The sequence below is a fragment of the Pleurodeles waltl genome, chromosome 5 (assembly GCF_031143425.1).
Source record: "Pleurodeles waltl isolate 20211129_DDA chromosome 5, aPleWal1.hap1.20221129, whole genome shotgun sequence".
In the NCBI taxonomy this organism is placed as follows: domain Eukaryota; kingdom Metazoa; phylum Chordata; class Amphibia; order Caudata; family Salamandridae; genus Pleurodeles; species Pleurodeles waltl.
The window spans coordinates 1,697,413,030-1,697,428,185 of NC_090444.1; the positions used below are offsets into that span (position 1 = coordinate 1,697,413,030).

Here is a 15,156-nt window from a genome sequence, read left to right on the forward strand (position 1 = left end):
CGACAAATTATGGCAGCAATTAATAGCCTCTCTGATTATGCCAGGGCTACTACCATAGTAGGGCTTGAATACTTGGAGTTTCAATCCCCACTGTAGCAATTTCCTTATTTTGCCACCTTTCTGCAGATCTGCATACTGGGGCTGGAGGAAGCAGTAAGCAATAGTTCCAGGGCTGGAATGCCTTTGAGTCTGCAAACCTACTAACCTGCATGTTTTAAAGATTTTTACCAGCTTCTCTCTAATATTTTCCCATAATAAGAAAGGTTGGACATTTACTCCTGACAATGGCAGAATTAGAACTTCTTCCAGGGTTGGGAAGAAAGTGGCTGGAGGGAAAATGAACTTGCAAATGCTCAATAGATTTTCACATGAGCAAATCTACACATCGTACTTACCCACGCTAAAATACAGTTCACAAATATTTTATAGGGGTACGACATATACCATGGGTGCACTTTTGTGACTTTCTTTAAGAATTTGGGGCCACAAGTAGGTAGGTTCAGATTTGTGACCTGCAAATTGCGAGTCGCAAATCCGAATGTAGGATGGTGTCCTTGACACCATCTGTGATTCGCAAGGGCTTCGCAAATGCCCACATCATGAATAATCATGAGGTGGGTCGCAATTTGCGACCCCCTCACGAATGGTGGCCTGCTGGAGACAGCAGACTACCATGTCTGTGACTGCTTTTCAATAAAGCAGTTTTTTTGGTTTTTTTTTGTAATGCAGCCCGTTTTCCTTAAAGGAAAACGAGATGCATAACAAAAACGAAAAATGAAAAGTTTTCGTTTCATTTTTTCAGAGCAGGCAGTGGTCCACAGGACCACTGCCTGCTCTGAATTTTTTTTTACAGTGACATTCACAATGGGGAAGGGGTCCCATGGGGATCCCTTCCCTTTTGCGAAAGTGTTAGCACCCATTTGAAATGGGTGCAAACTGCGATTGGTTTGCGCCCGCGTTCGTGGTCACAAAACAATCCTACATTGCACTGCGAGTTGCAATTAGGAAGGGAACACCCCTTACTAATTGCGAGTCGCAAACCCGTTTTGTGATTCGGTAACCAGGTTACTGAATCGCAAAACTGGGTTTGTGCATCGCAATGTGCTTTTTGCACGTCGCAAACAGCGACATGCAAAAAGCTACCTACATGTGGGTCTTGGTCCCTAATTAGGTCTGGTGTTAACAAAGACATTTTGTTTTTATTAAACTTCTATTTCTCTCTCTTTCGGCTGGCTTTACTGTGAGTGATCGCATTCTGCTCTTCCACAAGGAGCATATTGCCACACAAAGTAGTTTTGTTCAGTGTCAGGAACTACAGTGGCAATCAGTGACGTAACGAAACTGGAGGGTGCCCCTTTGCAAAGATCATGGAGGAGCCCCCTCTCCAGACTCACTCAGGGCAGGTGCTGTGCTGACGGGGCCCCCTGGAGGGCGGCTGCGGGGCCTTTGTTATGCCGCTGGTGGCGACGTGTGCTTTAAGAGTTCAAAAACTTTTTGGGGGGGTTTTGCCAATGTTTGTTACAATGTTGAGGGCCTGGTAGCTCCCACAACAATAAAGTGTTACAAAAGCCATGTCAAAACAAGACACTCATTGATGAAACTAAAAGACTTATAAAAATCTGTCAGATCAGTTGGCTTTGTCAGTGTTTGTTTATTTTCATGCTTCCCATAATCGTGTTGAAAATGGTTACACTGATTTTCCATTAGAAATATTTTTGGGAAATACTAGCATGCATCAACACATTTTACTAAATGACACTTCATTTGCATATAATCAGAGAGCATTCTGGGAGCATTATACTTAGCCTCTTAGCCTAAACGTTTCAAACATGTGTGTACACGTTTTTTTTTTTTTGTACTGGAACCAACGTCAGTAGTGAAGTGTGACCTTAAAACATTTATTTACAGCACGCACCCTAATAATGAAGGCTTTCAAATAATGAACCATAAATACAAGTTCGAAAAGCATTATCTTTTGGAAACATTACCTCAACTGCAGAGAGTTCAACTCTCTGTAAACAGGCAGCCAAAGGGTTTGTGCTGCAGGGGGTTGGGCCTACTTGTCCCAAGGACAAAGTAAACATAAAAACTTGTTGCCCTTGACCCCAAACAAGATGTCCCGGCGTGGGCGATAGGAATTCCACATCCCTGGACTCCATGCTTTAAAAGTCTTTTCTCTGAATCCAGGGGCCAGTGATTACTCTTGTTTACCACTATTGTCCCAGTGTTTTGAGTACCATTGCACTCCTGTTGTAGAACCCTTCTTTCATATACTAGACTCTTCACCAGGAGCCAGGGTAAGCAGTTGAGATTTAGTTCAAGAAAAGGCAATGAGTTTTGGAATGCAGATATTGCATAATACAATATTTCATACCACAAAGTCAATGTCTAATCCAGGGGTCTCCAAACTTTTCTGTATTAAGAGCTGCTTATGTTCAATAAAAATTATCCAGAGCTACTAATATGAGTGTTGTAATAGTGAGCAATTCAGGCAAGATGACATTAGTAACCTTGCCTGCGCTCGATAGCCAGTAGTAATCACCTCCGTACACGGGATACGGTTGCCAGCAGTAATATGAAAATGTTGTATTTCTATGTGGAATGTTTCTACATGGCTAATATACTACAGCCATAGCTGCAGTGTCCCTGGTACCAAGGTAGCAAGAGTAGCAGATCTCTCCAACACTGCATGATTTATCACTCAAACATTGAGCTTTAAATAACATTTTCCCCCCAAACATCAGCTTATGAGTTTTGAAAATATACACATTTATGTCTTAAATATTGGCTTTTCAATTTTGGAATAAAAGCAAATTTAGTATACTGTGCTGCACACAGGAGGCCTACTTATAGGTAGTTGGAGAGTTAACAGTAGCTGTCGAGCTACTTGTTGAAGAAGCTGGGTCTAATCCGTGCCAAATAATAATTAATAGTTAAACTAAGTAGAATTACCATGTAGCCTTCTGGAACCAAGATGAAAAAACCCAAACAGTTTCTTATCACAGTGTGGTAATCAAAATAATATTGGAGTCTGTGGATAATGTGTTCCATTGTCTCGAGTTTGTAAATCATAGACAATATTCAGAACCTGAGCGCTTTCAAAAGATCTTTATAACTTAAAAAAACGTCACTGTTAAGTGAACATGGATTTGTCATAAGTTTGCTTCCCTTTGATTGACAAAATAAACTGATCATAAAACCAGAATTTTATATTGACTTCTAGGGTGAAACTGCGTAGCGGTTGGGCTTTGACCTGCATACTGGAAAGTGAAATATTGACCACAGTTGTGGTCCGAATGACTTTGATGCAGTTGCCGCGCCCCACTCTAGCAACCCCTTTTTTTGCTTTTCTGTGATCTGGTTAAGTATTAATCATAATAGATTCCCTGTTGACATTAATGAAGATGTGAGAAAAGGAGGGAAAGAAAAAGGGATGGGAAGGTGTAGAAAGGAAGAAAAGTAAACAAAAGGAAGAGAGAAAGGGAACTCATCAATCAGGGCTCTGATCTGAACCCGTCCAGATACAATGCTTCATGTAGAAAGTTGTATTTCTTAAATATTTAGGTACCAATCTTTCATCCAAAAATAAACAGCCATGTTTGAGGTCCAGAGCTTTTCACTGCGGTTTAGTGGACCGCTGAACTCTGCTATACAAGGTCTGTGGGGATGACGCCTTAACTGCTTAATTTTGTGGCTTTTCTTGTTGAGGACAAATAGCTCCTTTTAATTGTTGCCAAAAATGCTGCCATGAGTTGCATAAATACATATGCAGAAAACTTGCAGTTTGTGCCTTCCATGGGACCATGATGACTCCTAAAGAGTCTTTTGTGCATTTCATTTCTATGGCACAAGACATAGCAAGAGAACTGCTAGGTACTGTCTGGAATGACATCCGACTATGGACTGACTTGCAGCCATTGCAAGAAAAGGCACAACCTATCTTGTCCCTGTGTTCAAAGCAAAGGCTTGGGATATTCCAGTCTTATTTGTTTCCTGAATGTAACTTGAGGTGGTGAAGGGGTTCATGGCCAGGCTCATACATTGGACTTGCTTAAAACAATTCCCTTGCGTGAAACAATGCATTTCAAGCTGAGCAGATGTCTAGTAGCAAAAAAGTACTCAAAGGGATAAAGCAAAATGGAATCATGCCACTTGTACACAATCAGCCATAGGACTTATGATGGGCATAGTGCCTTCAGACTTTCTGAACCAAATGTTGAGTTTCAAAAAGCAGCAAAAACCCTTGTTGATTCTACACGTGAAAATGCAGTTTGACCTAGAATCAAAAAGACATTGGTGGTCATTACAACCCTGGCGGATGGTGTTAAAGTGGCTGTAAGACCGCCAACAGGCCGGCGGAATTTTTTTGGGAATTACGACTGTGGCGGAAACCGCCAACTAAGACAGCCACTTTAACACTCCGACCGACGGCGGTACAAACAAACAGCTCGGCGGTCACCGCCAACAGACAGGCGGAGGACAATGTACCGCCCACACTATTATGACAGGCCAATCCGCTACCTTTTCCGGGGCGGATTCACCGCAGATACAAACACAGCGGAAACAGGAATTTTGAAGGGAAAACGCTCACCTCTACACACTCCACGAGGAAGGAGGACACCATGGAGCCGGAACTCAAAATTCTCCCTGCGATAGTCCTCCTGCTCCTGTACCAGGAGCACCAACGCCGGCGGCGAAGACCACGGTGAGTACTGCACCTACGACACAGGGGAGGGGGGAGGCAAAAAACAGGGCCACACACACGCAACACCCCCACCCCCACCCACTACAACACACACACTAATGCATATTTATACATTATAGTTACACCCCCATGGAAGAATGCAAAGACAAAAGGAAATGAGTGTAACCATTGTAATATATCAAAATTCAGAAAGCAAAAATATACATATATACACTATTAACAAAATATACACCAAGATTTAGTCCAGGTATTGCACCATTCATAGTCTGTGGACCACTGGGCCCAAAATGCATGGGCGAGGCCCACACACGATACCAGATTAAAACAAAGAGAACACTGCAGGGGCATCAGATAGTAATACTACAGGCACCTCAGGGGGAAGGGGGGGCACCTCTGCCCTGTTCAGTGGTGCTTGCCCTGTTCAGCGGTGCTTGAGTTGGCGGTCCTTGCCCTGTTCAGCGGTGCTTGAGTTGGCGGTCCTTGCCCTGTTCAGCGGTGCTTGAGTTGGCGGTCTTTGCCCTGTTCAGCGGTGCTTGCCCTGTGCAGCGGTGCTTGAGTTGGCGGTCCTTCATTGCCCAGCTGGGCTGGGGCTGGCGGTCCTTCATTGGGCAGCTGGGCTGTTGCTGGCGGGGCCCTCCTGGGCAGCTGGGCTGTGGCTGGCGGGGCCCTCCTGGGCAGCGGCGACGGGGCTGGCGGGGCCCTCCTGGGCAGCGGCGACGGGGCTGGCGGGGCCCTCCTGGGCAGCGGCGACGGGGCTGGCGGGGCCATCCTGGGCAGCTACGACGGGGGTGGCGGGGCCATCCTGGGCAGCGACGACGGGGCTGGCGGGGCCATCCTGGGCAGCGACGACGGGGCTGGCGGGGCCATCCTGGGCAGCGACGACGGGGCTGGCGGGGCCATCCTGGGCAGCGACGACGGGGCTGGCGGGGCCATCCTGGGCAGCGACGACGGGGCTGGCGGGGCCATCCTGGGCAGCGACGACGGGGCTGGCAGTGGCCTCCTGGGCAGCGACAATGGGGCTGGTGCATGCGCTGGAGGCTGTGGTGAGGTGGATGTATGTTGGGTGGGTGTGTGCCTGCGTTTGTGTATGTTCGGAGGGGGCGTCACAGACACACTGGGAGAGGACACAGGAGACGTGTGAATGGTAGTGGGGGTGGTGACTGCACATGAGCGGGGTGTGGTGGTGGGTGTGCTGGCGCGGGATGTAGTGGCTGTAGAGGTAGTGCATGCAGGTGTGAGTGTAGACGAGACTGGGAGGGAGGAGGGAGACGACGAGGAGGGGGACACAGTGGATGTTGGTGTGTCTGTATGTGTGTGATGCTTGCGTGAGTGCCTGTGGGATGTCTGGTGCTTATGTTTGCCTGAGCTTCCCTTGTGTGGTGAGGTGTGTGCAGGCTGGTCTGATGGTGTGCTTGGGATAGGCAGAGGTACAGGGGATTGGGTCTGGGTGGAGGAAGTTGAAGGGGGGAGGCTAGACACAGGGACAATGGCTGCCATCAGTGCTGAGGCCAGAGTTTGAAAGGATCGGTGAAGGGCCGCCTGTCCAGATTGAATGCCCTCCAGGAATGCATTAGTTTGTTGTAACTGCCTTTCTACACCCTGGATGGCATTCAAAATGGTACACTGCCCAACAGTGAGTGACCTGAGGAGGTCAATGGCCTCCTCACTGAGGGCAGCAGGGGTGACTGGTGCAGGGCCTGAGGTGCCTGGGGCGAAGGTGATGCCCACCCTCCTGGGTGAGCGGGCACGGGGCAAAGGCTGAGGGGCTGCTGGGAGGGCGGTGCTGGTAGGGGGGGTGGTGGCTGTACCTGTAGACGTGGGGGTCCCATCGGAGGATGAGTCCGTGTCGCTGGTTTCAGCTCCTGTCCCCGCCGTGGTGCTCCCCTCGCCTTCCGTCCCACTGGTGTATTCTGAGTCCTTAGTGTGGCCCTCCATGGCCATGTGGGATGCAGCTCCCTCGTGCTCCGGTGCCACTGCTCCTCCGCCTGATGATGCTAATGCACACAAGAACAGGGAGACCACAAAAAAAGGGGGGGGGAACAGAAGAAAGACGTGTTGAGTGCATGGATTACCGCTACCGTTGGCGGACAAGACAGACACAGAAGCCCCCTGCACTACGTCGCGCTGTTGGGCTCTACAGTGCAATTCCTGGAAAAATGGCCTACAAGGATATGGACAACATCTGCACACATAGATGACACAGGTGCATGAATAGCTGTACTTGGCACTCTACAGAGGTGGGTGGGGGGCCACAGGGCCATGCCTTACGGGGGGCCTAGCCTACGAATCTCGCCCTGGCCTAGGGAAACCCACAGCCATCCTCGCCCACCCAGACACCTCCACTGCGCGCAAAGTCAGCTGAATGAGAGTGTACTCACCCCCTTGTGTCTGCTGTGATGCCCTCAAGCGCCCATCCAACTCCGGGTATGCCACCGCCAGGATCCGGAAAATCAGGGGGGGTCATGGTTCAACGGGCACCCCGCCCACGTTGGGAGGCCATCCCCAGCTGAGCCTCCGCCGTCTTCTTGCTCCAGCGGCGAATGTCCTCCCATCTTTTACGGCAGTGGGTGCTCTGTCTGTGGTGGACCCCCAGGGTCCTGACGTCCTTGGCGATGGCACGCTAAATATCCTTCTTCTGGTGGGCGCTGACCTACATGAAATGTACAGGGTATGAAGAGAAGTAATTACTAACTGCGCCGTCAAAGTGAGTGCCCCCCATCCCTACCCTTGCCATGTGGCACATGCACCCACCGTCTTTCATGCACGCATAACTCTGCCCCCTTCCTTCTTACAACTAGCCCTCTCCACACAGGCATAGCCCATACAACATGCTCCCTGTGAACTTACCTGTTGGTCTGGAGGACCGTAGAATAGCGTGTACTGGGGGAGGACCCCATCGACGAGCTTCTCCAATTCCTCTGATGTGAAGGCAGGGGCCCTTTCCCCAGACGCACAAGCCATTGTCTCTTCCAGACCGAGGTCACAGCAGCACTTGCAGTGTAGGTCCTCTCCTGTCGCAGATCAGGTATCGAGTGAATGAAGTGATAGAAAATGGTGGTCACGTCCGCGGCGTTGCGTACCATCACCGCCGGCGTACATCGTCATTGGCTCCTGGGACCCATAGGGTCCAATGTTAACCAATGCAGCATTGCGCCGCAGTCTTCGACCACCTACCGCGACGGTGTACAACGCCAGCGCAGTTACCTCACATCCCATTGTCCCACTTTACAGGTCAGGCAGCCGCCATTTCAGGGGCCCACATGGCCTAATTACCAACTGCGTCACACATACCTAGGCCTAGTCTCAACACACATACAGGCAAGATTTTGTGTATGAATGGTGTTCTGTGTAGACTGTGGGTACATACCTCTGAGTTGTTTGACTCTGTGCTCGCTGTTGTCCTTCATAGACACCGTCCGCTGGGACATGAGGAGATGGCGGAATCCTCTGGTGTACCGACCGCGGGTGGACCTGTCGACAATGGAGGAAAGAAATTTTATTATCACCTACAGGTTTGACCGTGCCACAATCCAGGAACTGTGTACCGAGTTGGAGCCAGACCTGATCTCAGCAATCCGCCATCCCACAGGAATCCCCCCTCAAGTACAGGTGCTATCAGTGCTCCATTTCCCTGCAAGTGGGTCTTTTCAAACAACTGTGGCCATGGCATCAGGGATGTCCCAGCCTATGTTTTCCAACGTATTGTCCAGAGTGTTGTCTGCCCTGCTGAAACACATGCAGAGCTACATCGTTTTCCCTCAGGTGGAGGATTTGCCTACAGTGAAAGGTGACTTCTATGCTCTTGGACATATCCCCAACATCATAGGTGCCATTGATGGGACCCATGTGGCTTTGGTTCCCCCCCCCCCCCCCCCCCCCCCCCCGGAGTGAACAGGTGTACAGGAACCGGAAGAGTTATCATTCCGTGAATGTACAGATGGTATGTTTGGCAGACCAGTACATCTCCGATGTGAATGCCATGTTTCCTGGCTCAGTGCATGACGCCTACATCCTGCGGAATAGCAGCATCCCTTATGTGATGGGTGAACTCCAGAGGCACCGTGTGTGGCTATTAGGTGACTCTGGTTACCCCAACCTGTCATGGCTACTGACCCCAGTGAGGAATCCCAGGACAAGGGCAGAGGAACGCTACAATGAGGCCCATGGGTGAACTAGGAGGGTGATCGAGCGGACCTTCGGCCTCCTGAAGGCCAGGTTCAGGTGTCTGCATATGACAGGTGGATCCCTATTCTACTCACCAAAGAAGGTGTGCCAGATCATCGTGGCCTGCTGTATGCTTCAGAACTTGGCTTTGCGACAACAGGTGCCTTTTCTGCAGGAGGATGGTACAGATGGCGGTGTTGTGGCAGCTGTGGAGCCTGTGGACAGTGATGAGGAGGAAGCTGAGGAAGAAGACATGCAGAACAGGGACTCAATCATCCAGCAATATTTCCAGTGAAACATAGGTGAGAATACATTCCTGCCTACTACATGTACTTTTACACTTCTACCTCTATCCTGTCTGTCGATTTCACCCAGTGTATGGTCACTGAGTTGTCACTTTCCCTTACGATTTCACAGATGTGGGTCCCACTGTGTGACATCTGCTTTGTTTCCTCATGGACTAGAGCTGTGTGACATAGGTATGTTGACATTACATTTGAAAGAGCATTTTGTCACTGTAATTGCTAATACACTATTTCGAAATCACAGACAGATTCCAGATTGTTTTGTGCTTTAAGTGTGTTTAAGTGCTCAATATTGGAGGGGGTAGAAAAATGGTGAGGGGTGATGGCGGAGGAATGTCCATGGCAGAGTCCAGTCTATTAGTCTCACAGTTGCATTGCCCATATGGGCATAGGAAGTGGAGCTGGGGCAGTTTCAATATGGACAGGGTGACAAAGTGGGACAGTGGGATGACAATCAGGGTGGTTTCATTTCTTGGCGGGGGTCTTGGCATCGTGCTCGGTCTTGTTCCTGGATCTCAGGGACCGTTTGCGGGGTGGTTCTCCGTCTGCAGGGGGTGGGGTGCTGGTGTGGTGGTCCTGTGCCAGGGCGTCTTGTCCACTAGCGCCAGCGGAGGTGGTGGGCAGTTCATCGTCCATGCTAGTGTCAGTGGCCCCTTGGGGTGCCACAGTGTCCCTCCTGGTGTTGAGTACTTCCTTCAGCACCCCTACGATGGTGCCCAGGGCGGAGCTGATGGTTCGGAGTTCCTCCCTGAACCCCAAATACTGTTCCTCCTGCATGCGCTGGGTCTCCTGGAACTTGGCCAGTACCGTTGTCGTCGTCTTCTGGGAGTGGTGGTATGCTCCCATGATGGAGGAGAGGGCCTCGTGGAGAGTGGGTTCCCTTGGCCTGTCCGCCCCCTGTTGCACAGCAGCCCTCCCAGTTCCCCTGTGTTCCTGGGCCTCCGTCCCCTGGACCGTGTGCCCACTGCCACTGCCCCCAGGTCCCTGTTGTTGTTGGGGTGGAGGGTTATCCTGGGTTCCCTGTAGTGGTGGACACACAGCTGATTGACGTGTCCTGGGGACGGAGGTATGGGCCCGCTGGGTGGGTGCTGTGCTGGTGTTTCCAGAGCGGGGAATGTCTGTGGTGGCCTGTGCCTGTGTGAGGGGAACCGACTGTCCCGAGGCCCACGATGGTCCGGGCTGGTCATCTAGATCCAGTTGGACAGAGCTGGTGTCATCACTGTGGGCCTCTTCTGTGGGTGGAGTGGACATGTCTGGACTCTCCTGTCTGGTGACGTTGGGTAGTGGTCCTGCAGGAGTGGAAAGGCATGATTATTGCATCTGTGTGTGTGTCATGGTGTGCAATGGGTGGGTGACCGTGTACCCCAGTGCTGGCATTCCTGTGTGGGAGCTTGTGTGATGATGGTTTAGGAGGTGTATGGGTATGTGTAGTGGGCATGCTTTGGTGATGGGTGTCCATGTGTCGTTGTTGCATGCAGGGCTTGGTGTTGGGATGTGTGGTTTGTGATATTGGCACATTGTGAGGAGTTGAAAATGAGGGTGGGGGTATGTGATAGCATGCAGGTAGGGTGGGGGATGTAATAGTTAAGATTTGACTTACCAGAGTCCATTCCTCCACCGACATCTGCAAGGCCCTCAGGATGCAGAATCGCCAAGACCTGCTCCTCCCATGTTGTTAGTTGTGGGAGAGGTGTGGGGGTCCACCGCCAGTCCGCTGAACCGCCAGGTGGTGTCTTGAGACCACGGAACGCACCTTCCCACGTAGGTCGTTCCACCTCTTCCTGATGTCCTCCCGATTTCTTGGGTGTTGTCCCACTGCGTTGACCCTGTCGACTATTCTTTGCCATAGCTCCATCTTCCTTGCACTTGAGGTGTGCTGCACCTGTGATCCAAATAGGTGTGGCTCTACCCGGACGATTTCCTCCACCATGACCCTGAGCTCCTCCTCCGAGAACCTGGGGTGTCTTTGCCGTGCCATGGGGTGGTGTAGGTGATGTGTGGGGTGGTGTGTGTGGTGATATGTAGTGGTGTGTAGTGTGAGGTGCGTGGAAGTTATATGGGTGATGGTGTTGTGTGCCTGTGGATGCTAGTTTGTTGATGGTGGTGTCTCTCTCTGGCCTTCTCTCTGTAATTGTGGTCGTAGGGGTTTGTGGGTGATGTGGGTGTGTGTTTTATATTGTATTGGGTGTGTTGGAGTGGTGTGTGTATCAGGTGTGTGTATTTCGAATTGTCCAATGTGGCTCTGTTTTGGAGATGTGTGTGTATTTTGAGCGCGGCGGTGTGTACCGCCAATGGAATACTGTGGTTGAAAGACCGCCGCGTGGATTCGTGGGTCGTGATAGTGTGGGCGTATTTCTGTTGCCGTGACGGTGGAGGTTTTGTTTTCGCCAGTTTATCAATGACCTTTGGTGTGGCGGACTTGTGTGGGTGTCTGAATTTTGTCGGATTCCGAGATGTGGGTCATAATAGCTGTGGCGGAATTCCGCGGCCGTGGCGGTGTGTTGGCGGTCTTCTGCACGGCGGTAAGCGGCTTTTACCACCAATGTTGTAATGACCGCCATTGTATCTGAAAATTAGCTTATAGCCTTTGAGTGAAAAAGACACTACTTTAACATGATGAGACGTGAATGACATTCAAAATATTGCTAGGAATTTAGCTCCCGGGTAATTGAGTGCAGGAAAATAAAATTATTGTTCATAGAGGCGTTGGGTTTTTACAGAATTCCAAAGAAACATAGCCAGAAGAAACGTAAAAAGGAAGCTGCCTCCAGGGTCACTTTAATATTGGCAGCACAGACAGAAGAGACACAACATGAGTTGGAGTTGAAGCCACACCCACCTTTCCACCACTTCAAGAACACATTGAAGATAGCATGCAATATGATCCAGACAGGGATTATGCGCAGATCTGTTGCGTATATCAAGTTGTATCACTAAGGACTTTGTTGTCACGTGAGGCCATTGCCTCCAGATGAGGCCACTCATGTCATAATCTCATACAGAATGCCGTGCATCTGTATGTGGGAATGTTGACAGATGTGGAAGAAATCTCTTCATTGAGATACTCATCCCTTTATACAGTACTTTTGTGCTACAGTGAATTCTACAAAATAGGGCTACAATATTAACAAGACTTCATTCAGTGGTTGCTGGAGTTGGCATCCACGCAGGACTTCACTTACATTGTGTCTCATGCAGACCTGACTTGTAGGTGATCTGTTAACCCCACTGTCTCCACAGTGCTCCTGTAAGAAGGAGGACAAAAATAGGTAAGGCAGTCCGGAAGGATGTTGTTTCAGGAACAGTCATGGCATGATGTAGCACCAGTTCAACACCTCTTAAGTGATGTGAACACCAGCAGTACCTGGTGAGCTCAAGATAAGATAAGGTGAATGTGATTGTGCAAAAGAATAGGACAGTGACAAACAATTGTATCCAAACAGCTCTTTGTGCTGTAGACATAGCAGTAGACCAGTGGCAAGAGGTTGGTGGTAAAATGTCTTGCAGGCTTTGGGCTCAATGTCCGATGTATGTGCACTGTGTTGGTGGGCACCGATTTATGAAAGAGATGTGCGCAAACTGGGAACATCAAAGAGCTGTCCATTTAAGGTTTTACTTTGAACGTGTACAAATTGTGTTCAACTTCACCCCAGCAAACTATTTTCTGGGAGCTGAAATGTATACTGTGAGTGGATCATCAAACATAATTCCATTTTGACACCCAGTGTCTCCCAATGTCCGAGCTCAAGAATAGGAATGAAACTGTAATCTTGGATTGATTTAAGACCACCAGGATAGCTACATGGAGAAGTAGGGGCTCGTAGGATCTAAAATGTATAGAACAGTCAAGTAGTGGATATGTCAACAGCTGCCAGAGTCCACACCATTCTAAAATAGTGTACCCCTGCTGAGCATAACAAGTTTGCAGTCCACAGAACCTTTGTCGTCAGAGGGAACATTCCTAAACGTGTCCTCAAACTGAACAATAACATGATACTCTTACTTTAAAAACAGGCCAGGAGATCCATCAGTATGGCACACACACTCATCTGTGAGTCTGAAGTTTGACTCATTATTTAATACAACATAGTCCCAGAATTTGAGACAAAACTAAAAATTGACATACTGGATCCAGGCACCTGCATTCCATATCAGGGGTAATTGCCTCCTGGATCAGATGTTATGCAACATTCTTGCTTTTCCCACCTCAGCCAGGCGTATCACAAGTGATGAAGTGTAGATGCTACAAATTACACTTAAATCAATAGCACATGACATGAATCAGTCAGCTGTAATATTTACTTTTTATTAACACGTCATAGAAATCAAAATGGAAATTGCTATCGCCAGTTGTCTGTTAACAATGCAGAAAGAGTTCAGGTCAGCCATCTGGACTTTAAAGAATTGGTTCTTATGTTTGTGTCAGATTTGCTCTGGACTCAATACAAAGCCTTTATCGTGGCCCAGCTTGGCATCTGTTTCCCCAGACACAACTGGCGAAATGCCAGGCCCTTCATTCAGCTTAAAATCTACAAAAGTCCACTGGACATGTCCTTGGGCCATGTGAATCATGGAGTGGGGCCAGGATCTTTGGTCATTTCTGGTCAGGTCCTGCACTCATCACCCATTTTGTTAAAGTTCAGTGGGCTGCAGGCTTTGTCGTGCAATCTGTGTCCATGTCTGTTGGCCATGGTCTTCGAGTACACTATGGACTTGCCTCATGTAATGCTACTTCACATACTTGTAAATGTCTTTGCGAATTGGCCCTGAAATCTCAACCTTTCTGAACTACTGAGGCTAATTGTATACACATGTTCCTTGAATATTCTCATTTTAAATGTTTTGAAGCCAGTTCACAAATTAATTTATGTGTTTGTGAAATAGTACTAAAGGAGTACTACTTCGAATACTTAAATGCCTTTGTAAATTGGCCTCTTTGTTAACTGCCACTGTCAAAGGTAGCAAAACAGTATGTGAGAGACGTAGTTTGAAGCTTCAGTGGTGTCCTTCCTGTCAATAGTGATGCGATATGTGATGCCACAAGCCATTTTGGGCATCGTCTGTTAACATCATGTGTTGGAACGTATTCAAGCATGTACATCTGACCTGCGAACCAAACTGCCTGTGAAACTGATCTCCTGACTTTTATTTTGCTCCTGGTGCGTAGGAAAGTACCCTCTTTCTTGGCATGGTTACCCCCATTTTCTGCCTGTTGTCAGTGTGTTTGACTGTATCTACTGAGATCCTGCTAACTAGGACCCCAGTAGTTTTGCCCTCTTCTGTAACCTGTACCTTTTTCTTCCCACAATTGGCAAGCTGGTCTCCCCCATGTAAGTCCCTAGTATATGGTACCTAGGGACCCAGGACATTGGGGTTCCAGGGGATCCCTATGGGCTGCAGCAGTTATTCTGCCATCCATAGGGAGCCCATGCAAACGGTTCTGCAGGGTCTGGCATTGCAGCCTGCGTGAAACTGGTGCATGCACCCGTTTTCACTACAGCTCACTGCATCAGGTCACTGTAAGTCACCCCTTTGGTAGGCCCTCTCAGCCCAGAGGGCAGGGTGCAGGTACCTGTGTGTGAGGGCACTCCTGCAGTAGCAGAGGTGCCTCCCCCCCCCCCCCAAACTCCAAATCCATTTTCCTGGACTTTGAAAGTGCGGGATGCTATTTTACGCATTTACTGGACATAGGTCACTACCTATGTCCAGCTACATAATGGTAACTCCGAACCTGGGCATGTTTGGTATCAAAGATGTCGGAATCATACCCCAGTACTGTTGCAAGAAATGGAAGTATGATTCCATGCACTCTGGGGGCTCCTTAGAGGACCCACAGCATTGCTACCATCACTCTTAGAGGGTTTTCCGGGCAGCCCAACTGCAGGTTTCTGCCCTCCTTTTGTTTGATCTGATAAAGCCCAGGAAGGCAGCACAAAGGATTTCTTTTGGGAGAGGGAGGTAACACCCTCTCCCTTTGGAAAT

At 49.1% G+C, this 15,156-nt stretch overlaps 1 protein-coding gene across 3 annotated transcripts in view; it reads left to right on the forward strand.

Moving 5' to 3' along the window:
- GCFC2 (GC-rich sequence DNA-binding factor 2) overlaps positions 1–15,156 on the forward strand; it is a 236,024-nt gene that overhangs the window by 151,688 nt on the left and 69,180 nt on the right. The window lies entirely within an intron of this gene.